This window comes from Podarcis bocagei (genome assembly GCF_964188305.1).
Source record: "Podarcis bocagei genome assembly, chromosome: 1".
In the NCBI taxonomy this organism is placed as follows: Eukaryota; Metazoa; Chordata; class Lepidosauria; order Squamata; family Lacertidae; genus Podarcis; species Podarcis bocagei.
The window spans coordinates 77,714,210-77,739,624 of record NC_138125.1 but is presented as its reverse complement, the minus strand read 5'-3'; positions in this window follow the sequence as shown (position 1 = coordinate 77,739,624).

The window sequence follows — 25,415 nt, the reverse complement described above, 5'->3', positions numbered from 1 at the left end:
GCAGGAAGATGCAGCTGCCTCACAGGGGGATTGAACCTGCATCCTTGTCTAACCCACTGAGTTACCTAGAACAGAACTATATATTTTTAAAGCAACATTATAAAAGGCCTGATATCTAAAGGCCTTTCGGGACTTCCGGGTTAGCGCCTCCGGCAATGGCGGATTTCCTCTGATCTGGAGGAATCCGCTCCATGGAAATCAGGGTCTGGGCCGCCACGGCGAGGCGGAGACCCACTAAAAACCACAGGCGGGAGAAGCCTGTGGACGTGGAATTCGGCTGGCACCTTTTGCGCCTCCCCTACTCGCGGGGAAACTCGGTTTCAGGGATCCGGAGCAACGTGGGGTGAGCGGCGCGGTGCTTCGAATCGACTGCTTCTTTCATGGAGTGAAGCCGCATTGCTGTTGCTGGAGAGCGCTGACTTTTTCCTGTGGACAATTGGATTTTAAACAACTACCCGTGAGTAGAACGGAAAATTGGATCTTTAAACATCTTAATTTGGCATCGTAATGGGAAGGTCTCAAACAGGAAGTCCGCCTTCCTCTTTTGTAAATAAATTGAAGCAAAGACGTTGCAAGCTAAAGCCTGGAAAGCCTTTTGTAAAGGATTTAATCTCCATGGGTTAAAATTACTAAACCCCCCTTGGAAGCAGGAGAAGAGGGGGGAAATTTTAGATCGTCTAAGCCTGCAGGAGAGAGAGTGAAGAAAGATAAATTACCACCGTTTCGAACCTGGGAACGGGCTGCCAGTAAGAACGACGTTTTGGGAAAATTCATTGACTGTGAATAAACGTATGTTGACAGATAGTTAAATAAGAGAAATATATTGTTTCCATTGTTTCCTTTTGCACTTAAAAAGGAAAATTGAAACTAACTTTGTTGCTGGATCCGCGTTCAAAAGGATGGATACAAATGAAAATTGTTTCCCCTAGAGGGAGCTTTTGAAACTGTTGCAGGAGTGGAGCTGGGGAATTTTCCAGCTGTAGAGATTAAAGACCGTGAGAAACAGAGACTGACCTTGACAAGAATGTTGACAGAAGAAGCCTTAGTGATTGCATTTTGCAAGACAAGTGCTTTATTGGAACAGCTTCATGAGAAGACGGATGTGAGGATTATTAAAATTGACAATTTGGGACAAAAAATGACTGACTCAGGAATCGATTCAGGAATCTGTTTTGACATGGCAAGCTGTGGAGAAGATGAAGGAGAAAGTTGTTGTCGAATCTCAAGTAATTCAAATGGAGAGATCCCCAGCCTTACAGAGGCAATTTGATGAATATAAGCAGTGGCCTTTTATGATTGAATCTAGAGAAAGCCAGATTTGGAGGGATGGAGTCCCGCTTGGTTTGGAGAAGGAAAGTTGGTCAGATCTCCAGGGATGTTCTGGCTTTTGGGATCTGGATTTGGGTCAGGGGGAGATTGGAGTTGTGGGGGCCCTTAGCTTTGGAGGGATTTTGAAACATGCTCTGAAATATCTTTTGGACTTTATTTCTGACTATGGAGAATGGGCTGACCTGTCGAGAAGGAACAAAGACATTGTTAGGTTGGAGTTTCCCTGAGATCTACTCCCCAGTGCCAAAGGAAGGAAATTAAGAATAAGATCAGCAGAAGATAAAGTAAAGTGTATGTATAAATATGAAGAAGATCTGCAGAAGGGACATGGAAAAGAGTTAAGAGCCTCGGACAGAAGATCACCAGGTTGATGGACCATATGGAATTGATAGAAAGGACTGACAGAACCCGAGACCAGGGAGAAGTGACGGTGGAAGAAGATTGGGAAAAAGTTTAAAAATTTATTTAGAGAAATATTGTAAAATTAATGAGTGCTAGAAAAATGTTGGAATGAAATTATATGGCTTTAGTAGAAATGTTATAAGGAGTTAAGTATAAATAAGTTTTAGGGTTTTAATGGTAAGATAAGGTTAAAATAAGTTAAGACAATTAAATGACAGAAAACAGTGAAAGATGGAAAGGATTTGCTGAAATAATTAATAACTAGAACAGTGTTTCCCAACCGGTGTTCCGCGGCACACTAGTGTGCCGCCAGACGTTGCCTGGTGTGCCATGGGAGGGAGGCGGGCGAGTCGGGCGGCGAGAGGCGGGGCGGCGGCGGCGAGGAGAGGCCGCCCAGCGCGGGGCTCTCGCCGTCTGCCTGCCTGGCTGCCTGCATGGTGCTGATGTTACGGGGCTGTAACGTGCCCCACATAGGCACGCTTAGACCCTGGCTAGGAAGCGCCTTTGCCCTTGCCTTTTGCTCTCCTTACTTCCAGAAAGCTGGGCTGGTTGGGAAGCCCCTCTCCGTCGGGGCCGGCAGGCGGCTGCCGCTGCTGCTGCGGGTGCTGTACAGCCTGGTGCTGGCGATGCCTTCGGAGCCGCCGCCGCCTCCGCTGCTGCGCGGGAACTCCTTGAGCGAGCGGCTCAGCTGCTTGCCTTTGCTGCGGAAAACCTCGCGCTTGTAGGTGCCGCTGGCTTGCGGCGTCGGTGCCGCGCTCTTGGGCAGCGGCTGCAGCGTGCGCTCCGTCCTGCCGGGCTCGTTGGTGAAGTGGACGGGCCTCAGGAAGCAGATGTCGATGCTGGACTCGGACGAGGCCGGCGAGCACGCTTCGAAGGCGGGCAGGTTCCGCAGCGGCTCCACCTCCTCGTAAGGGTCGCCCCGGTACTTGAAGCCCTCGTAGTCCGGCGCGAAGCCGGAGCCGTCCTGCAGGAGGTCCGCCGCCGAGGCCCGCCGACGGGGCCGCTCGCGGTTGCCGTCGGGGCCCGTCGAAGGAGGTGCGCTGCTGCCGCCGTACTCCAGGTCCGGGAGGGCGTGCAGGGAGGCGGCCAGAGCTTTCAGGTCGTGCTCGCTGAGCTGAGAGGGCGCCAGGTCGTGCTCAGGCCGCCGCCCGTCCGTTTCCCACTCGCAAGGGGAAGCGCCTTGCAGGCCGTCGAGGCCTTGCTGGGGGCTCGCTTTCATGTGGGACCTCGAGTGCCTTGGAAGGGAGACCAATCAGTGTCGGATTTAGGTATAAGCTAAACAAGCTATAGCTTACCATTACCTTCTATGCTGTTACTATTTTTTTATTTTTTTTTACATAGGTAAAAAGTGACCTTTCCCCATCTGGCATGGTGGTGTGCCTCGAGATTTTTTTCATGAAACAAGTGTGCCTTTGCCCAAAAAAGGTTGGGAAACACTGAACTAGAATACAAAAAAGGGAGGTGTGAGGAGGTCGATGAAACAGGTTAATGAAAGATAAAGATATGGAAATATTGGATGTGTTTTTAATTGTTTTTGCTTTTGTTTTGATGTATTGTGTCTGTTGATTTTTTTTATATGTACTCTAATGTATTGATTTGTATTGCTTACTTTTTCCTTTTTACTTCTTTCTGTAATTCTTAAACTTTTAATAAATATTATTTTTTAAAAAAAAGATATCTAAAGGCCTTTCACCCATTAAGTGAAAGCTTGTTTCTGTATTTTTAGACATTTACCAAATACAGAAACAGACCAGTGAATGGTCTACAACGAGGGGCCACTAGTACTATTATTACTATCATTGTTGTTAATTGTATATTTTTATACAAACTGCCCTGGAAATTCTTATTCAAGGATGTTAAGAGAGTCACTTGAATGATGCAGACAGAGTCCAGAGGGGAAAGACACTGCTAATCCTATACTGTATAAACTGAACAAAAACAGTACATAAAATAAGGAGAAGTGAACAGAGAGGTTTGTCTTTCTTAGTATCTCAAGCATAGTACATAGCAGGAAGATATATAACTATACATACAGGAGGATACTCCCTCAGAACTACACAGCCAATCAGAACTAGAGTTACCTCAGGAAGGATAATGCCAATCTGAGTGGTTGCAAGATATACCTCTACCAAACTTTTGGTCCACTAACGGTGAACAGAACTGTAACCCTTAGACTACTATCCAAATGATCCCTGCTGCTGCACATCCAACAAAGGCTCTTATAAATCCATGTGTGTTCGAAGAGCAGACTAGTGCCCTAGAAAATTCTGACGTAGCTACTTCTTTGTAATACATTTGTCGACAAGCCCTCTAAGGTAGTCTTATTCCAAACATACTGCAGATGGCAGGGGGAATGGGAAGCTGAGCCTAATAGTAGTTTGACTAAAGTCACCTAGTGAAGTGAGATTCCCTCCTGACTGACATTTGTTGTAACCTATACCTCTCTCAAGCTGTTTCACAGTGAGTAACATGAGCGGATAGTGCTGAAGATTAATTCTGTTTCTCTTTTCCTCTAGTTTCCTTGTAAGCTTGTGCAAACAAGACAGTGCTCTCTTCTGATATGGAAATGCATTGTTACATTCTTCCTTTTTATATATATAAAAAGCATATTCTGTTTTAATACCAGTTCAGATCTTCCCTGCTCATAGAATTTGAGGCAAAAACGGCATCACTCGTGTGTAAGAGAGGTATCGGCAGACTTGGGGTAACCCCAAGGTTTGCTGATGCCCAAAAGTGTATAGAAAAGGCTCTCAGAGAATGAAACCCACACAGAACCACTCCACAATAACTCAGAGGCACAGAATATTGAACAACTGAAAGGAAAACTCACAAGCCAGATCAGTGGGGGAAAGGGAGAAGGACCTATAGATATTTTTAAAGGGTAAAAAAGAGCCATCTCATTGCCTGGGCAAGTTTCTAGTTCACTTTGAGAAGCAATTTTAAAATGTCTCCAGGGAAGTAAGTGACAGCTGCTCATAAACATCAATGGAGAAAGCAGTAATTTTAGTGCAGTTGGTATTATCAGGCAGAAGTGCTTCCACTCTCCCAAACACCCAAGTGGAAATAGGGAAAAACAGAGTCAATGGAAACTGATGGTGCTCAATGAGCATATGATGCTGACTGCCTGTTGGGGAGAATGGAACAGAGTGACTGGAATCCTGAAAACAGGCACTCTGCACTGGAATTTCCTCATCCTCACTGCTGGGGTTTCCTTATCACCCTGCTTCACAGCTACTGTGCAATGTTCAAGTAAGTATGGTACCATAACTTCTTTTTATTAAGCTACATAGGATTTCAGATTTTGCTGGCCAGGGTAAGTAAGGAATGAGAGTCTTCAAGCACACTGGGTAGAGGGCCTTTTTTAAAGTACGGGAACTGTACTCCTGAGTCTACACTGGACTAAGCCACTGTAAGTAAAACCACCTAGGTGGTTTTAGATAGGACAGCAACAACATGCTGCTACAAATCTGGAATTTGGGAGAAACAATACTGGTATCTTCCAGCAATACATGGTATGTTCCAGGCCCTGGTGCCTAACACCTAATTTTAGAAGTCAGTGGTCAACAAAGAAATAAAACAAGGTTTAACAAGGAAACCAGCCCGTTTGAAGGCTGGAGAGGGAAATTCTCTCTGCGTACAGGGATTGCTATTAATTCTCCCTTTCCCCCGTGGTGCAGTTAGGTAATTTTGGACTCTGGCCTTATTGGTCATACAGGCTTTCCCTTCAGATGGTAATGTGTGTGTACTTCAAAATGTGGCAAGCCAACAGCCCTGCTGTCTTTGTGGGGCCCTACTACTCATCCTCCTGAGTGAGGCCCTGGCCCTCTGCCCTGACAGCATCACTGTCTTTCCCCCTTCTGGTTTTATAATAAGAGGAAGATGATTTAAAACAACAACCACCCTGTTTGCATCACCCATGCAATAACTTTCCAGCACAGCAAATCATTCCTTCATCATTGCAGGGACCATAGGCACTGAATAGTTTAGCTGAAGGAAAACTTATTTTATTTTAATTCCGGGTCGTGTGGTTGCCTGAGGGAGCTGGGAAGTTTCGCTAAGTGTTTGCTGCCTCCTCCTCGCATTTTGCTCTCTGCCCTCCCATCATAAATCAACCGGCCACTACACAGCTCCATCCATAACAGTGGCCTCTTTATATGTCTCATGCAAAATTTAAGGTCATCTGATTGGCAGTCAAGCTGCTCTGTGATTCTGCTTGCAAGAAAGCCTGCTGTACAACAGCACCCTGTTAAGCTTCAGGCTTGGAACTGGGGCAGCAAATGGACAGGCTCTTTCCATCAGGGCTGCCAAATACTGTGTGGTGAATGTGACTGTTTTAGAGATGGGTAAGGTTGGCAACATTTGTAATAAAACAAGAGTGCCAGGGTTTATTTAAAGAAACAAACATCTGCCTCATGATCTGGGGTGGGGGGAAAGCAGCCTGGAAATGTGTGGCAGTCCTATAATGAAGGTGCTCTATAGGTATAAAAACTAGTTAAAAACAGATTTTCAGTCCCCAAGTCATCACTACAGTTTCTGGGTGAAACTACTCGTCTGGAGAAGGCACGGGCTGATTCCATGTTTCTTCTTTTGGCAGCAGGGTGGAGATCTCTGATACATGATACACTGAATTCATTTAAGAAGCCAGTAACAACCATAGTAAAACATTAAAACAAAACTATAAAACACATAAAGCACTGCTGTAGACACAACCCAGAAAACATATTATGGCCAAGATTACCTAAATCTGTAAATAGTCTCCATAACAACATGTGCATTTGGATGTGAAAGCTGCCTTATCCTGTAGATAATCATTAACAAAACGCTAAGCATTACATAACGCTGTTGTAAGTATCTACTTTGGACATGGAGGATGAACTTTTCTCTAGACTTTTGGTTAGCTTACTTAATAGCAAAAATAGTCATGTAAGGCACATGGAGGGCTAGAAGACTTTTGCTTAAGTGAATGCTGTCGGTCTGTGATGGTTGGTGAGCGCTAGGTGACGGGCACATCCTGCCTGTTTAGGTGGGGGTTGGGCAGATTGAATGCAGTTGCAGTGGGGGAAAGGCACTGGATTCTCTGCAGTTGGCTGGCAAGAAGGGTCCTTGGCATGTGTGCAGAGGCCTTTGAAGGCATGGTCTTTCTGTGGATCATCCAGAGGACTCTGTTGACTGGGTGGCCAACAAGAGTTTGAAATAAATAAATTGTTGCCTTACCACAATCCTTTTCTTTATATCTTTGGTCCATCTGCCTCAGTACTATATATATGGACTGGCAGTGCCTCCTCATTGTTTCAGATGAGGCATTTTCCAGCCCTACCTGGAGATGCTAGAAATTTTTTTTCATGTTAGTTGTATTATTATTATTATTATTATTATTATTATTATTATTATTATTATTGACTGAAGTAATGTTAGCAACTTCTGCTGATGGGAACAGTTTGTCTGCTACAGTGAAGCACCTGCTTTGCATCTGAAAGGTAGCAGGTTTCATCCCAGTCAGGACTGGTGTGTGGAAGGACATGTCTGAAACTCTGGAGAGCCAGTGCTGGTTAGTGTAGATAAGAATGAGCAAGATGAGCTTGTAGTCTAACTTGATATAAGGTGGTTTCCTATGTTCCTATGCAAACTGATGGGGAGCAGATGGAGGATTTAACTTAGCAATTTGCTGAACAATGAGTAAAAAGCATGTGTAGTCCTGAGTGTTGAGGAAACCTAGGGTCCTTGCTAGCCTGGGCTTAATCAGCTTCTGACTGTGCTCCCATCCTCCACGTTTTAATGGAAAAAGCCTGGTGGAACCAGAACCTATTTGTCTGCACCAGTGGTCTCTCACAAACAGAGACTCTTCTGTAAATACATCTCATATGAGCAATTAGCTCAGACAATAAAGCAGAACATATCCCTGAAGATTACCTCAGGGAAATGTAATTTCAATAGAAGGGAAGCAGGCCAGGCCTTGACTGGAAGAGCTATAGCAGCTCTCCTCTCCACTTTCCCACTTGGGCACACAAGGAATCCCCCAGCATCTCAGAAAGGGCGCAGCTGCCTTAGGATTTGTCTATACATCTCTTGCAACTACCTGCAGAGGTTAAGTAAGAAAAAGGCACAGATTAATCTTGGGCTCTCTGTGGCTCTGTGATCCTACGACATCAAAGCAACTTACCGTATTTTTCGCTCTATAACACGCACTCGACCATAACACGCACGTAGTTTTTAGAGGAGGAAAATCCGTAGGCATGCCACCCGTAGGCATTCCCTCCATAACACGCACAGACATTTCCCCTTACTTTTTAGGAGGAAAAAAGTGAGTGTTATGGTGCAAAAAATACGGTACATTCATACATCTAAGTATGAATATAAAGTTGTAAGAGAAAAAAGTACTTATTTTAGGGCTCAGGAATGTAAATCTGATGCCACTAAAATGCACTTTCCACTATGATTGGAATACTGTTAAATAGATGTTGTTACCACATCCTGAACTTAAATTGGTTTCTTCATTCTTTCTGTGGTCACTTCTTGAGCACTTGTTTAGGTTGGTCTTTGATTGGGTGTGATCTTCTGAATAACAGAAGTTTGGGCCAGGCTGGGATAATGGATGAAAAAGTGGCCTTGGATTAGGAAAGCAGCTGAAATTCTCCCTTACTGTCTCCAAAAAGTCATCACCAGTCTGTTTCACTAAAAATTGGTGATTGGTACTACATATTCCAGCAGCTAGGGTGACTGAGTTTCTTCTCAGCCCATTGGCCAAAGCAGTAGCTAATTATTGTATCTTCCAAGATAAGAGAATAAAATGCAATTTCACCACCTAATAGTCATATATAAAAAAAGGAACAAAGCCTATTTACTCCACCATCATCCCCAGCTGATAATGGGAGGGACCGAAGTGGGGGGATATGAACTTACAGCATGAGTGTAAAGAGATTTTTAAAAAACAGTACTCAGGAAACTTCACATGGGAAATTTCTCTTTCCTGTCCCTACTTTCAAACCACCCTCTTCCTGCCCAGTCGAGAAAACAAGGTCCAGAGTGTGGCTTGCCATGTGTGTTAGGCCAGTGACATGTTGGGACAGCCCCATGGTTGTCATGGCAGCCATGAAGTCCTGCGCTGCCCCAGAACCAGCTGCCTCAGCATGGATGTTGGGGTCACCCAGAACCAGCAGTCTGGGAGTCCTCAACACCAGCTCTGTCAGCTCAGGCAGGGAAACTGCTGGGCAGCGAGGCAGGCGGTAAACCAGTAGAATCTCTAATCTGTCCTGATTGCCCAACACTAGGAACACACATTCTAAATCCCCCCCACACACACACACTGGACAGAGACCCTGAAGAGAGAGAATCTCTATAGACCACAGCAACTCCCTCTCCCCAACCCTCGAGTCTGGCCTGATGCTGCACCCAGGTGGGCCAGGTGGGCATAGCTGGGTGAGACCAACCCCACCCTGTTCACCCACCCAAGTTTCAGTGATACATGCCAGATCAGCCTCCTCATCCATAATCAGATCATGGATGAGGGAGATTTTGTTCCAGGCCGACCTGGCATTCGACAGCAGCAGTGGCAGACCCGAGGGCTGGCTGATTGCAGTTGACTGCTTGCTTTCCCATTTTGTACAGCAGGGAGCAGAGCTTTAGTTGAGTGCTGACTTCTGGCTTTTTTCATGCACCGCCCTCTTTTTAGGATTTCCCAGTGGAGAATCACTGTGCAGTTCGACTCCATCTGATAATTAACGAGACTGGGCATTGAGCGGGGATTTAGCCCTTTCATCCCATGTGGCAGTCCTGAGGGAAACCTGTCTTCTGAAACTAGTATTTGCTTTGGAGGTGGGGGAGAACTTCCACTGGCATTCAAAGAACATAAGAAGAGCTCTGCTGGATCAGGCCAAGGACCATCAAGTTCAGCCTCCTGCTCTCGCAGTGACCATCCAGATGCCCAAGGTATGCTCACAAGCAGAACCTGTGTGCAACAGCTCTCTCCCCACTTACGATTCTGAGCACTTGGTCCTCAGAGGCATCCTGCCTCCCAAAGTGAAGGCATAACATAATAATCATGGTTAACAGACATTCCAGTCCCATTAATTACCAGTCCCTCCCCCAGCCAATGCAATTAGATCAGACATGCCTAACATTACATTACTCGCCCCATCCCAACACTTTACTTACACTGTGTGGTTATTTTCTAAACCCACACTGTCAGAGCTGCTTCAAGATCCTAGCTCACAGAGGATCACGCTAGCCAGCGATCATTAAGTAAAAGTCTTTATTGAGTTACAGTTTCCATTCCCAAGCTGCTGCGTGCAACTCTACGTCTAATGGCTAGATCGGCGTAGCTCCGTCTGAGTCTCCGCCCCTTGTGCACCAACTTAATATCCTAGCCCTGCTCCACCTTTTCCGCCTGACTGCTCTCCTCTGGGTCCCTCTGCCCCCCGGGGTCTCTTCCTTCCGGGATTCTTCTGACGCCAACCCCCCGGAACTCCCTGTCTCCTTGCGCCGGGCTTTAGGACCTGGCTCCCTTTCCTGGCTGCCTACTGCGTCACTTTCCTGTGCATTTGAACTTGGCGCGCGCGCCCAACCTTCCACTTTCCGTCTGACCGTTTCTTCGCTCCCCGATGGAGGTGTGGCCACTCCTGACTCGTGCCCTCCCCCCTGTTGCGAGCTGCCAGCGCTTGATCTCTGGCGCTCTTCCTCTTCCCTGCTCTCTGGCTGTGACGCTGGTCCCGATTTCCAACTGCTCTCCTCGGAGTCTCCTCTGGCCCTATCTTCCTGGGGTGTCCCCCTAGGCTCCCCCCTTGCCCTGACCACTGGTGCTCCTTTCTGTGAATCTTCTGATTCACTGGAAAGACTCGGAGATCTCGGGTCGTCGTCATCACTCATCTTTTCTTCTGCCTCCTCCCCCTCGCTCTCTGTTTCCTCCCTTGCCCTTGCCTCTGCTCCTGAACCCCTGACATCCATCCCCCCCTCGAAGCCCCCCGTTCCCCCCTCCCCTCCTTCCGGTGCGGGAACTGGGTGCTGCTGTGTCAGAGGGACGAACGTCGGATACAGTACGCTTCCCGTGGCGGGCCTCCATCTGAAGTCTCCCGGTTCTGCCTCCCTGCTCTCATCGACGACGGTCACCTCCGCTTCCATCTCTGTGCCGCCGTGCTCAAAACCAGGGTCGTCCCCGAAAACGTCCATGTCCGTCTCTCCCTCACTTCCTCCTGGCGGCGTTGCTCGTCCTGGACCTTCCAGCCACTTCTTGCGCCACTGCTCCTCTGGTCTATCGTCCCACCAATACGAGGGTTCTGAGGCAGATCCCGAGGGTGACCCCTCCGGGGAACGGGCGTCTCGTATCGGGTCCTCGTCCGAGTCGAACCCCCGGAACGTGCTGGCAGAAAGCGTTGGCGTGAAAAGCCAGTCGTCGAAAAAGTCTGCTGGCATTGGTCTATGTGGGAAGAGGGCATGAAACTCGTCTTTGAGCAGAGGTTCGTCCAAGGCGTAGCCCGGCACCCAGCTGTTCGCACTGGCCGGGGTGCCCTCCTTGGCGAGAAGGTATTCTACCCCTTCTCCCCCCATCTGGAGTCCAAAATCTCCGTGACTTCGTTGATGCGTTCCTTCTGTGCCACTCCCGCGTGCCCGGTTCCTTCTCTGAGCGGACTCGGTGCCGTTCCGGGTTCCTGAAACCTGTGCGGTGCCTTGTAGGGAGTGAGCACCGATCTGTGGAACACCGGATGCATTCTGGAACCCTCTGGAAGCGCCAGCCTGAAAGCCACCGGGTTGACCTGCTCTTCGACTTGGTAGGGCCCCAGTTGCTTATGCCCCAGCTTCTTCTTGGCCAACGACCTGGCCGGCACTGCGTGGGCTGCTAACCAGACCCAGTCTCCCACATGGATCTCTTCGCCAACCCTTCTGTGTTTGTCCGCTTGCAGCTTGTATGCATGTTTGGCCAGCTCCAGGTGTCGCCGCAGCTGATCGTGGACCTCCTGCAACTCCGACGCGAACGCATCTGCTGTCTGCGGCTCCCCCTCCCCCATCCTTTCCAGTCCCGGGAAGGTTCTGGGGTGCCTCCCGTTGTTAGCGAAGAACGGCGTGACCCCCGTGGACACGTGCTTCGTGTTGTTGTAGGCAAACTCGGCGAGCGGCAGGTAATCCACCCACGTCGCAGGCTGTTGATTCGCATAACATCTCAGGTACTGCTGCATGATGGCATTGACCCGCTCCGCCTGCCCGTTGGTCTGCGGGTGTCTCGCCGACGCCAGGTTGATCTTGACGTTCAGGAAGCCCATCAGCTTCTGCCAGAAATTCGAGATGAACTGTCGCCCCCGGTCGGACAGAATAGACCGTGGCAGACCGTGAACCTTGAACACCTGGTCTATGAACAGTTTGGCGGTTTGCTCCGCCGTGGCCACCTTGGCACACGGAATGAAATGTGCCATCTTGGAGAACAAGTCCACCACCACCAGCACGGCCGTCTTGCCCCTCGAGCTGGGCAGATCCGTGACGAAGTCCAGGGCCACTCTCTCCCATGGTTCGACCGGAGTTTGCAGCGGTTCCAACAGTCCGGCCGGCGGTTTGTGCACCGGTTTGGCCCTCTGGCAGGTGTCACACCTCGCCACGTAGTCCGCGACCTCCCCTCTCATTCCGGGCCACCAGAAGTCCCTGGCGACTAATTCCACCGTCTTCTCCTTGCCAAAGTGCCCGGCAGTGGGCGCGTCGTGCAGCTGCTGCAGTACCTTGGCGCGAAGTTCGTCTCCCGGCACGTAGATGGCCCCTTTGCGAATGAGCAATCCATCTCTCAGCTGGAACTCGTCGGTCGCCGCCGTGCCCCTCTGCCATCTTCGCTTGCGCGAAGGAGTCATCCTGCAACGCTCGCCGCACCGCCTCCAGGTCCACTGTTGCCGCAGCGCACGCCCACACTGTTGGTGCGAAGATGTGCATGGCGGCCGCTGGCTTGGCGTCCTCCAGATATTGTGGCTTACGAGAGAGAGCGTCCGCCATGATGTTGGTGTCCCCCGGGACATACTCTATTCGGAAGTTGAAGTTCGCAAAGAACTCAGCCCAACGTATCTGCCTTTGGTTCAGGAACTGTGCCGTGCGCCAGTGCTCCAGATTCTTGTGGTCCGTGCAGACCTGCACCGTGTGCTTGGCGCCGATCAGGAAGTGTCTCCATGCTTTGAATGCTGCATGAATGGCCAGCAACTCCCTGTCCCAGATGGTGTAGTTCTGTTCGGACTTGCTGAGCTTCCTGGAGTAAAACGCTCCCGGCCGCCAAACCCCCTGCGGGTCTTTCTGCAGCAGGACTGCTCCCACGGCTCTGTCCGAGGCGTCTGTCTCCACCCTCATCGGCCTGCTGGGGTCGACATGCAGCAGCTGCTCTTCCGACGCGAAGAGACGCTTGAGTGCCTGAAAGGACTGCTCCGCCTGCTCTGTCCAGATGAACTTCTTTTTCTTGGAGCTAAGCGTGTCCGTGATGGCCGCTGTCTGCATAGCGAAGCCTTTGATAAACTTGCGATAGAAGTTCGCGAAGCTGACAAACCGTTGGACCTCCTTCCGGTTGCGTGGGCTCTTCCAGTCCAACACCGCTCGAACCTTGGCGCTGTCCATGGCGAGCCCCTTGTCAGACAATTTGTAGCCCAGAAAATCCACCTCCGTCACGTCGAATTGGCACTTCTCCAGCTTGGCGTAGAGCCTATGCTGCTGTAGCCTGCTTAGCACTTCTTTGACGTGTCTGTCATGCTCCTGCTGCGATTCCGAAAAGATCAGGATGTCATCTAAGAAACAGACGCACATCTTGTAGAGGAGCCCTGCTAACACGTGATGCATGAATGCTTGAAAAACGTGGGAGCCATTTTGCAATCCAAAAGGCATAACTCTATATTCGTAGGTGCCCAGAGGCGTGAACATGGCCGTCTTCCACTCATCCCCTTCCCGCATGCGAATGAGGTTGTACGCCCCTCGCAGGTCTAACTTGGTGAACACGCTGCCCTTCCGTACCTTTGCGAGGAGGTCGTCGATTCGGGGCATGGGGAAGTCCGATGGCTTGGTCACACTGTTTAAGATGCGATAGTCCACCACAAGTCTTTTTTGGGGCGTGTCCCGCTTCTTAACAAAGAATACAGGACTGCCCCCCGCTGCCTTGGACTCCCGGATGAAACCGCGCTCCAAATTATGATCTATGAACTCTTTGAGTTCCTGCAGTTCGTCCTCAGACATGGAATACAGCTTCCCTTTAGGCAGCGCCGCCCCCGGCAGCAGGTCAATCTTGCAGTCATATTGTCTGTGGGGGGGGGTAGCCTGTCTGCCTCCTTCTCGCAGAAAACCTCCAAAAATTCTGCGTACTTGTGGGGAATCGCTTGCAGCGTGCCTAGCAGCAGCTGTGACTCCTCTTCCCCTCCTTCCTGCCGGGGAACGATGCAGTGTTCAGCACAAAAGGAAGAGCCGAAGGTCAGCTGCCTCTGGTACCAAGCCAGCGTTGGGCTGTGCTTGTCCAGCCAACTCATGCCCAATACAATGGGCGTGTCCGATAGTTGAGTGACGTTGAAGCTGATGATTTCCTTGTGATTCCCAAGGCGCATCACCATTGGTGGCGTCTGCTTCACCACTTGCCCCCCTAGCAGCTCCCTGCCATCCACCGTGACCACCTGCAGGGGCAGCGTGGCCGGCAGCAACTGTATAGCGTGCCGGTCTACAAAGTCCTGCCCTATAAAGTCCGCATTGCTTCCCGAGTCAATGGTGAGCGGCACGTCCATGGTGATTCCATTGGGCAGCTGGAGCGATGCGGTGAGCCTCACTACTGGTTTGGGCGGGAGGGGGTCCATGGGCTGTGAAATTTCCGGGGACTTCTTCACTGACACGTCTGGCTGGGCCCCATTGCCTCTTCCTCCAGCCAGACATCGTCGTTTCCCTGCTGTGGTCCTCCTTGTTGCGTTGCTGCAGTTACCATTGCTGAGGCTGCAGTGTGCTTGTGGAGCCTCCGGGGACACTCTTTCGCCATATGCCCTGGATCCTCGCAGATGTAACACTTCCTGTTCCCTCTAGGAGGCTTCGCTTTCACTGTTGTCGGTGCTAGGGCTCTGGCTGCTGATTGAGCCCTTGCACTTCCAACCTCCATAGGTTCCACTCCTCCTCCTGGCGGAGGCGTGGATTGCGCACGCGCTGCTTCTCTGGGAAGGAAGGAGGAGCCCCTGGCTGGTTCGCGCCCTCCACGCCCTTCGTCCCTGCTCCACGGACGTTCTTCCAGCCGCACCCCCACGGCTAGCGCCCTCTGAACGATCTCCTGCGTGGTCCGGGGTCTCTCCCCCCTCGCAATTTCATCTTTAACAGAGCCGTGCAATCCCTCCCAAAACAGGTCTCTTACAGGAGCCGAATCCCTGTCCCATTCCAGAGCACTGACCAAAGCGAAAAAGCGGGCATGATACTGCCTTACGCTGGCCCTCCCTTGTTTCAGTCCATGTATCTGCTGCCGAGCAAGATCCACGTCAATGCTTGATAAGAAACACCCATCCATCGCTTTAATAAAGGCATCCGCATTTTGGAGCGCCGGATCCTTATCCCTCCACAAATTGCGCAGCCATGCTTTAGCTTCCCCATGCAAATGGGACATGATGAACCCCACCTTCTCTTGCTCATCTCTAAAGTCTTTTTTCAGCAGTTCCAGTGCGCACATTACATCTGCTCTAAAGTTGGGGTACTGCTGCAGGTTCCCATCGAAGTGAGAGACCAGACCGCCTGTTCGTCTCGCCAACCCAATTCCCTCCTGTTTGGGTGTCAGTTGCCCGTGCTTCGTAAGCATGTCCAACCTGACCTGGAGATCCCTGCAGGCGGCAGCTGCCTCCTCCTCTCTCTTCCTGGATGCGAGAGCCTCGGCATTCAGTTGTGACACTGCTTTTCTGAGTTCCTCTATCTGCTGCTCAGCCGTCATGTTGTCTGCCGTTCGTGAGCTAGCTAGTGGGCACCTGCTTCTCTCCTCTCCTCGAGGCTGTAGATGCCCACAATTATGAGACGGAGCTTACTGTCAGAGCTGCTTCAAGATCCTAGCTCACAGAGGATCACGCTAGCCAGCGATCATTAAGTAAAAGTCTTTATTGAGTTACAGTTTCCATTCCCAAGCTGCTGCGTGCAACTCTACGTCTAATGGCTAGATCGGCGTAGCTCCGTCTGAGTCTCCGCCCCTTGTGCACCAACTTAATATCCTAGCCCTGCTCCACCTTTTCCGCCTGACTGCTCTCCTCTGGGTCCCTCTGCCCCCCGGGGTCTCTTCCTTCCGGGATTCTTCTGACGCCGACCCCCCGGAACTCCCTGTCTCCTTGCGCCGGGCTTTAGGACCTGGCTCCCTTTCCTGGCTGCCTACTGCGTCACTTTCCTGTGCATTTGAACTTGGCGCGCGCGCCCAACCTTCCACTTTCCGTCTGACCATTTCTTCGCTCCCCGATGGAGGTGTGGCCACTCCTGACTCGTGCCCTCCCCCCTGTTGCGAGCTGCCAGCGCTTGATCTCTGGCGCTCTTCCTCTTCCCTGCTCTCTGGCTGTGACGCTGGTCCCGATTTCCAACTGCTCTCCTCGGAGTCCCCTCTGGCCCTATCTTCCTGGGGTGTCCCCCTAGGCTCCCCCCTTGCCCTGACCACTGGTGCTCCTTTCTGTGAATCTTCTGATTCACTGGAAAGACTCGGAGATCTCGGGTCGTCGTCATCACTCATCTTTTCTTCTGCCTCCTCCCCCTCGCTCTCTGTTTCCTCCCTTGCCCTTGCCTCTGCTCCTGAACCCCTGACACACGCAAACCTCCACAGGCTAACAAGTAATAAATTCTGTACCAAGGGTGCCCCTTGATTTTATTCTCTAAATACAGGAGCCCCTTCAGTTTGGAGGATTTGATATTTGTAGATTTCTTTACAAATAAGTTGGAAAGAGGCTTTTAAAGGTAGCCAGTGTGGTGCTCTTCAGATTTGCAGACTACAACTCCCATCATCCTTGTCCGTTGATCATGCAGGCTGTGGTTGATGGGCATTGTACTCCAAAACATATGGAGAGCACTCTGCTGGCTACTCCCAACTTAACAGGTAGCAGGAGAGCTAAATATCATGGCTGAGATCCAAATAGCTGCTGCGGCTCATGCAAGGGTCTTGCTGTGGCTCCTGTGATGGCCTGGGACTCGGGCTCAGACTTGGAACCAGAGGAATCTCAGTCCGCACTGGATCCTTTGCCTCAGGCAGCATTTGAACCAGGTCTGGGGCCTGATTCTGAAGAGCCCGTCTGCACAGGTTCCCCTGCAACAAGCACCAGCTGGGCCGAGCCAGGGGCCTGAGCCTGCCCTGGCTCCAGATGTGGGGATTACCTTGTTGTCTTCAGCTGAGCCATCACTTACAGCTGCTCCACTACCAGTTGGGTCAGGAGAGGCTGGGGCAGCCTCTGGGTCTAGTAACCCACCGACATTTCCCGAGCTGCAGAGACTGAGGTCTGAGAGAAGGAGAGACCTTAGTTCTCGCAGGAGGAGTGCTCACCTTTGGGTGAGACAGGGAGGTGAGTCACCAGGGGATCAGGACCAGCCGTTACCTACCCCCAAAAAGATAAAAGACTGTCGGACCCTGCCCCAGGTTGCAGGAGCCACACTGCTGTTTGCTAGAACCTGCCTGAGACCCTGTGCCTGACCTAGCTTGGTTTCCTGCCTTGGCACTGTCAGACTGACTCCTCACGGAATCCTTGGATTCGGGACCAGACCTGGACTGCATTGCTCAGGTTAACTCCTGGGCCCAGCACAGCCCCACAGAAATAGCAGCCCATGATAACACATGCAAGATTTTTAAACTTCCCTCAGTTCTCCCTTCTGTTTGATGAACAACAAATCTACTCCCCCCCCCCCCTTGGTGTCAACCTCCGCACTTTATGCACTGAGTAGCACATGAATTCACCACAGGAAGATAATGCAGCGCCTTCATTATTACAGTATAATAGAATTATAAGATATACACTGGGAGTGCTGTGATATGTGTGCCATATACTTTGTGAGGGACTGTTGCACTGAAGTCACAGAAGCAGTAACTAAGGGGGCACTGGATTAAGAATGATTTTTTATAAAAAGTATTGTGACACGCTTTACAAACAATCCCTTGCATATATTTGCAAGGCAAGTGGCCATTCCACAGTCCCCTAGTAGTTGAGATTAAGAACTGGCATTTCAAACCGGGAGTTATCAGTGTGGAATTTGAATTACCTCAGGCCTGATTTTAAAAGCAACAATGCTTCACCACCTGTAGCTCCTTCCCCGTCCCACCCCAGTAGCACTATGACCTCATTGCAGCCAAGTACCACAGACCAATCTGTGCTCAATGGCTGAAATGTAACTGAAAACAAGCATTTTCTAATTAGCCATTGCAAGGGCCATGTGCTCATGTTGTTAGGCTCCAAACTAAGCCCCACTTATTTTGAGGAAACATACTTCTGATCTCAGGGTCATTTCCCCAATAGACCTTGGAGAATAGAAGTCAGAAACATTTAATATTCAGCAAAATGCTTGACACACTCACTTGATAGCCGCACTTTCAGACACTGCTTCTTTAAATCCCACTCCCACAGCCTCCCTCACAGAATAACACCACAGAGAATATATGTAGGAGAAGGAAAAGTAGAGATTTCCTGAAACAGAAGCCCTCTGGGGGAAGTTTAAGTGGAGGGTGATCGATAGCTAAGCTTCCGAGAGCCTCCCAGACACTCCAGATCAGCTATAATGGAGGGATGACCTCATTGCTAACAACTCCAATAGATGCCAGACCCAAGGGCACCTACTGGCTCAAGCAGAGGTGAAACGTGGGTATCATTTCTGTGCATCCCTGTTAGTCAGCAACTATGGTGGTTCACTTCTCTCGGAGGCAGGCAGACAGAATGCTGCGCTCAGAGGCCATGTGATATGTCTTGAGAGAGTGCAAGGGCAATGATGACAGTCACCTTACAGAAGCAGACAAGATGGTTGACATATTGCTAGGCTTCTAAAAAGGCTTTGCTTAGGTTCTCCAGTCTGCAAGGCCTGAACTAGTTTCCTGGGGGGCTGTTTCAGAAGCTGCAGTGCTCCTTTGGGCATTCATTTTCTGCAATGTTGTCCAATGAGTAGGCTTCCTGAAGAAAACTCCCTGTGAAGAAGCAGTAAACATTACCACATGGGCCCAAGTTAAATGCATTTTTCTTCACCATCTTCTTGCAGGCTGGCCTCTCACCCACCAGGAAATCATGCTCCATTCTTGTGAGCAGGGCCTTCTCCCTGAAGTGTCTCATTCATCACTTGAAAAAAAGACAATAAAGGAGAACGCACCCTCACTTGGGCCCTCCACACTACCACTCCAGTTCCAGTGCACAGGAGAAAACTCCAGCCAAGAGGACATGGTGAGGAAGAGAAGCACCCACCCAGCATGCAGAGTCGCTAGTGCTCCAATGGAGGGGGAAAGTGATAGGAGAGGTGGATCAGAGGAAGAGGCCCAGCTTTTGCTTTTTCTTTTTGGAAGAAAGTTGCTCATTCAGAGCAACTCCGTGGGTGCCTCCTGAGGACCAGAACAGAACCAAGGGGACAAGAGCAGACCTGAGCTCAGTCCATGAAGTTAACTGGATGATCTTACCCAAGCATCTTACCAGAACAGAAGGATCCAATGGCCAGCCTGGGTGTGTGGAGTTAGTCCCCGGCCAGAAAGATCTTCATTGAGAAGCTGCCATCTACAGTTCAATAGTTCACCACACAGCACTGCTGCACCTAGACCAACATCTGCTGACAAACATAGGTTAGCATAGGATAGATCCACTCTTTACGAATTGTGAGCTCTGATATAGCACTCAAAGTATGGGCAAGGTATGCCACCCTGAACTCCTTGGAGGAAAGGCAGGATATAAATTAATGAATCCAAGAAAGAAAGAAAGAAAGAAAGAAAGGAAGGAAGGAAGGAAGGAAGGAAGGAAGGAAGGAAGGAAGGAAGGAACGTTAGAAGGAATTCAGGACACCCAATCACAGGGGTCAGCAAACTTTTTCAGCAGGGGGCTGGTCCACTGTCCCTCAGACCTTGTGGGGGACCAGACTATATTTTGAAAAATAATAATAAATGAACGAATTCCTATGCCCAACAAATACTGTAACCCAGAGATGCATTTTAAATAAAAGCACACATTCTACTCATGAAAAACACCAGGCAGGCCCCACAAATAACCCAGAAATACATTTTAAATAAAAGGACACATTCTACACACTGATTCCCAGACCGTCCGCGGGCCGGATTGAGAAGGCGATCTGTCCCCCAGGCCTTAGTTTGCCTACCCATGGCCAATCATGTCTCCCAAGTTCAAGCTGAACTTCCTTGAATTGCCACTAGATGATGCCAACATGCCTCTTTATCAGAGCTGGATTTTCTGAGAGGAAAATCCAATCGAATATCTAAAGGGAAATCCTTGGGTGCTTCCAAACAGGTGGCTATTTGGGGACCAGTGCCTCACAGGTGTCCAAGTTCCCCACCCCCCTTGCAGCAGCCACATGGCATTGTGAGCATCAAAATGCTAGATTGTGTTCCTTTCCCACCCCCTTTAATTCAGGGGAAATCCGGTAAGTGAAACAAACCTGTTGCTAACTACCCATTTGCGACTTCCAGAGCAACTGACAATAAGCTTTTTGGGCATCTGGGAAACAATAAAGAAAATGCCATGCTTTGGCAGGTGTCAATCTCCGATGTCTTTATGAAATAAGATGATCTGGCCACCTGCCAAAGCTGGCCTACAAGAACATAGTTATATCTGAGTGCAGTTTCAGTTCAAAACTATGCGCACAAAAATCTGCGATTTACAGAAAAAATAGCACAAAATGTGTATTTTTCTTTAAAAATATGGATAGGAGATGAGTGTGTACGATGAGTGTGTACAAAATGCACACTTTAAGGAAAAGGAACTTTGGATGTGAAAAAATGGGAACTTATAATAAAAAGCATATGAAATAGGCTGACCTGTCTACCATACTGCCTGTAAATAGGGGGCCAAAGTGCTGCGTGGCATTTGTGTTCCTATACCTGCTGAGTGTTGAATGCACTCATCATAGCAGCTTGATTTTTTACAGCATACTTCATCTACTATTGCAGTAAACTGGAGTGTCCTGGCACACTGTTCAGATACCATTGGCAGAATTTGTGAACTTCTACAGTATCAAGTAGGGCTGCAACACACTTTTGGCCAATTAATTGATGAAGTACAGTACAGCCTCATTTTCTAAAATTGCCATAACCACATGAGGAATGTCTTTGCTTAAAGAGCAAAGCCCTTCTTTTCAGGGATGCAATCTAGACATTTTTAAAGTGTTTGTGTATGTGCAAACTGTTTTGGCTAATCAGGTGTTACACAATAACATCTGGGTCAGATCAGTGATTCTGCTCGCTTGTTATTCTCTCTATGGTTTTAACTTTCAAAAGGAACACAAGCCAAAGCTGTGATGATTTTAGTGGACCTTTTTTGTACTTCTTGAGCCATTGCAAAGGTGTTGAAACAAGCATTTCATAGGATCATAGAATCATAGAGTTGGAAGTGACCACAAGGGCCATCGAGTCCAAACCCCTGCCAAGCAGGAAACACCATCAGAGCACTCCTGACATATGGTTGTCAAGCCTCTGCTTAAAGACATCCAAAGTAGGAGACTCCACCACACTCCTTGGCAGCAAATTCCACTGTCGAACAGCTCTTACTGTCAGGAAGTTCTTCCTAATGTTTAGGTGGAATCTTCTTTCTTGTAGTTTGGATCCATTGCTCTGTGTCCGCTTCTCTGGAGCAGCAGAAAACAACCTTTCTCCCTCCTCTATGTGACATCCTTTTATATATTTGAACATGGCTATCATATCACCCCTTAACCTCCTCTTCTCCAGGCTAAACATGCCCAGCTCCCTTAGCCGTTCCTCATAAGGCATCGTTTCCAGGCCTTTGACCATTTTGGTTGCCCTCCTCTGGACATGTTCCAGTTTGTCAGTGTCCTTCTTGAATTGTGGTGCCCAGAACTGGACACAGTACTCCAGGTGAGGTCTGACCAGAGCAGAATACAGTGGCACTATTACTTCCCTTGATCTAGATGCTATACTCCTATTGATGCAGCCCAGAATTGCATTGGCTTTTTTAGCTGCCGCGTCACACTGTTGGCTCATGTCAAGTTTGTGGTCAACCAAGACTCCTAGATCCTTTTCACATGTACTGCTCTCAAGCCAGGTGTCCCCCATCTTGTATTTGTGCCTCTCATTTTTTCCCCCCAAGTGCAATACTTTACATTTCTCCCTGTTAAAATTCATCTTGTTGGTTTTTGCCCAGTTCTCTAATTTGTCAAGGTTGTTTTGAAGTGTGATCCTGTCCTCTGGGAGTGTGATCCTGTCCTCTGGGAGTGTGATCCTGTCCTCTGGGAGTGTGATCCTGTCCTCTGGGAGTGTGATCCTTGTATATATCTATTCCTTAAAGGCATATCCTGCCTTTCTTTCCCACTGGGAATTCCAGACTGCATTTAAAAAACAAAACAAACAAAAAAATAGAATAAAACTATTTGCATAAGATGTTCTAAAAAGGGTAACTCCATAGTCATAAAATGGCATTTAATGTTGAGATTTATACTGAGATCCAAGAGGCTGCTTGGGTCCACCCCCCAAAAAAGAAATCTTGGGATTATGTGAATAACTGCTTACTGAAAAGACAAAATAAGCAACTGAGAATAACACAAAAGATGATCCTGATGCTGTTCTATTAATCTAGGCTGCAGCCATAATTGGAATACTGTGTGTAGTTCTTATAGCCCCACCTTGAAAAGTGAAGTAAATTCCATTAAATTCAACAGGACTTCCTTCCAGGTAAGTGTGTAGAGGGGCTGCTGCCAGAAAGCTGGAAAGAGGAAATGAAAAGGAATGGTAGCAACTTCCCTTAATCTCGCGGCCATGGGTTTGAGCCTCACATTGGGCAAAAGATTCCTGTATTTCAGGGGGTTGGACTAGATGACCCTCGTGAACTCTTCCAACCCTGCAGTTCTATGATTCTATGACTGATGTTTTTACATCTAGAAAAAGATGACAGAGGGGACAAAATAAGCATTTATAAAATGTTGAGCAAAGCAGAAGGTGTAGGCAGAGATTCTTTTACCACTCATCCCCTTATAATACTAGAATTTGGAGTCACCTCACGAAGCTGATTTGAAATAGGTTATGAGCAGACAAAACAAAGTTTCTTCAAAATGCAATGCATAGGTGTCATAAGATATGGTGTTGGCCATTATCTTAGGTGATTTGGAGGAGAGACACAAAGTCAAATCTTATGCTATGCTGATTTCAAGAATTGACATTGGTTCAGAATGCTGAGGAAGAAGGCCCAAAATGACTGTCCAGAGCTGTGATTCCATTTTTATTATTTTGGACTGGAACTCAGAAGAAGCATTAGAAACAAACCTCAGGGAATATAATATGCGGAATCAGTAGTGACAGCCAAGTCTCTCCACAAGTGTGTGTGTGTGTGTGTGTGTGTGTGTGTGTGTGTGTGTGTAAAAACAGGACCCCAGTGCAAAAGTTCAGCCAGATTTGCCAATGCAAATCAGCTTGTCAGCATAGAGATAATGGTCACTTTATGCCTGTGGAGAAGCTTTGTGATTATGCTTGCCATAGTGAGATAGTGAGTCACTATGTTTCTGTAGCAGCTATACCATTGTTGGATTTTATTTTATTTTTGTTACTTCCTTATGCACATCATGTGAGTCTGTTCCCTTGTCTTGGATTCCTCAGAAGACAATCAAGGGAATGGCTATAACATCCATCTGCATTCACCACTCATACTGCAGTCAAGATGGGAGGCTTAAGTAGACACATACATGTGTGTTTGTGCGTATTTTCTTAGTGAAGTAATCCTCCAAGCTGGAGTGACACGATGAAGTAATGCCAGACCATTACACACCCTGAGTAAAGGATTCCAGTCTGTGCAGATAACTCCTGGTGCCTGGCACTGTGTCGCCATCTCAGTCTGCCAGAGATGTCTTGTTCAAGCCTTTCTCATAGCCTATAAACATTTCTCCTTTTAGCTATTATGGCCCTTTAAGTGGTTTTGCTTACAACTGTTGCCAGGGCTCTGCGTGACACAAACCAGTATCTCCAACCCAGAGCAATGTAATGGCACCAAATAAACACACTGATTTCACCTTTTGTAAGAGGGAGACCAAGAGTGCATGAGCATACTCAGAACCTTTTCACCCTCCTCAGAACCTTTTCACCCTCCTTTTCACCCTCAGAACCTTTTCACCCTGCTTGTTCTCACCGCAGAAGCCTTTCAGCTTGCTAGATGAATGACTCCCAGCTTCTCCTCCTTTGTGCTGGACCAGGGATCCCCCCCAAACTCTCCAAGCCAATTTTGGAAGTGGGGGGCACACAGGGGGAGGAGGGGGGAGGAGGGGGCAAACACCCCCCAAGAAGTCACACACACACAAGAAGTCCTTGTGCAAGGCTGATCCTGTCCTATATATTATGCAAGTTAGTAGTGCATATAATTTTTTTCTAAAAATGTGTTCCTTTTGCCAAACTACAGTTGGCTTACTTAAAGTGCAGCTAGGGATTTATGGGACTTTGCTGATACATGTGCCAAAGTAGGTGTTAGGAACTTGTGACCCACCAGATGTTGCTAGACTACAGTTCCCATCATCCCTGAGCACTGGCCATGCTAGCTGGACTGATAAGACTTGTAGTGGAATAACACTTTGAGGTCTCCCACTTCTAGTATAGGGGATTGGACTTAACCGTCCAGGGGTCCTTTACCTTTTACCTTTTTAGTATAGGGGAAGGGTGCTGGAGGACCTCTTAAGGCACTCGGAGAGTTATGCCAAAGTCTTTGCCTTGCTCTCGTCTGGTGTCTGTGTTAGCTGTTTGGAGGCTTTTACCACTCCTGCATGCATCTCAGGAGAAACAAACCAAAACAGCCGTGGACCAGCAATTTCCAGGCCTGTGTCAATAAGGAGAATTGACTTAGCACAGATCTAACTGAAAATCTGTTTACCAACCACAGGGAAATTGTGGTAATGTTAGTTATGAGGTACTACTAACTTCTGTGATTACAAATTTTAAAAGTGTTTGTGTGTTGGTGAAAGTACAACTGGAATTAGATTACTGCAGATCACTGACCTAGCCATTTGCTAGTGTTACAGGTTTATGAATTATTTAAATAAATAATTGTTTAAAATTTTAAAACAAAACCTGCAGATCTTAAAATGATAACACGCAGGTGCCTTTCCTTCTAGAAACCAAGTTAGGGAATGGACCATAGCTCAATGGTAGATGCAGAAGTGCTGGGAATATACTGTGCCTGAAACCTTGGAGAGCTATGGCCAACCAGTATGGACAATACTGAGTTGGACAGACCAAGGGTCTGACGCAGTGTGAGGCAGCTTTCCATCTTCCTACGTCCAAGTGCAGATTGTGAATGCACATTCTGAAAGCCATTAGGAATTGAATAGGCTATGGAAAGCCTCCACAATATGTGACCAACTCATGATCAAATCAAGCCTACAAGACTGGACTCATTGCCCCACACTCCTGCTGGCATTCTCCTTGCATAATTGTTTTTGAAGTTTTAGTTACTTTATCGAGAGTTTGGGTTTTCTTTAGGTCAAGGAAAGGAAGGGCAGAGTGTGGTGCCCTGGCCTCCTCCTCCTCCTGCCAAACTCACTCATCTGCTTAACTTGCCTTGATGCTTTGCCAGCGGAGGCTCCCGGTA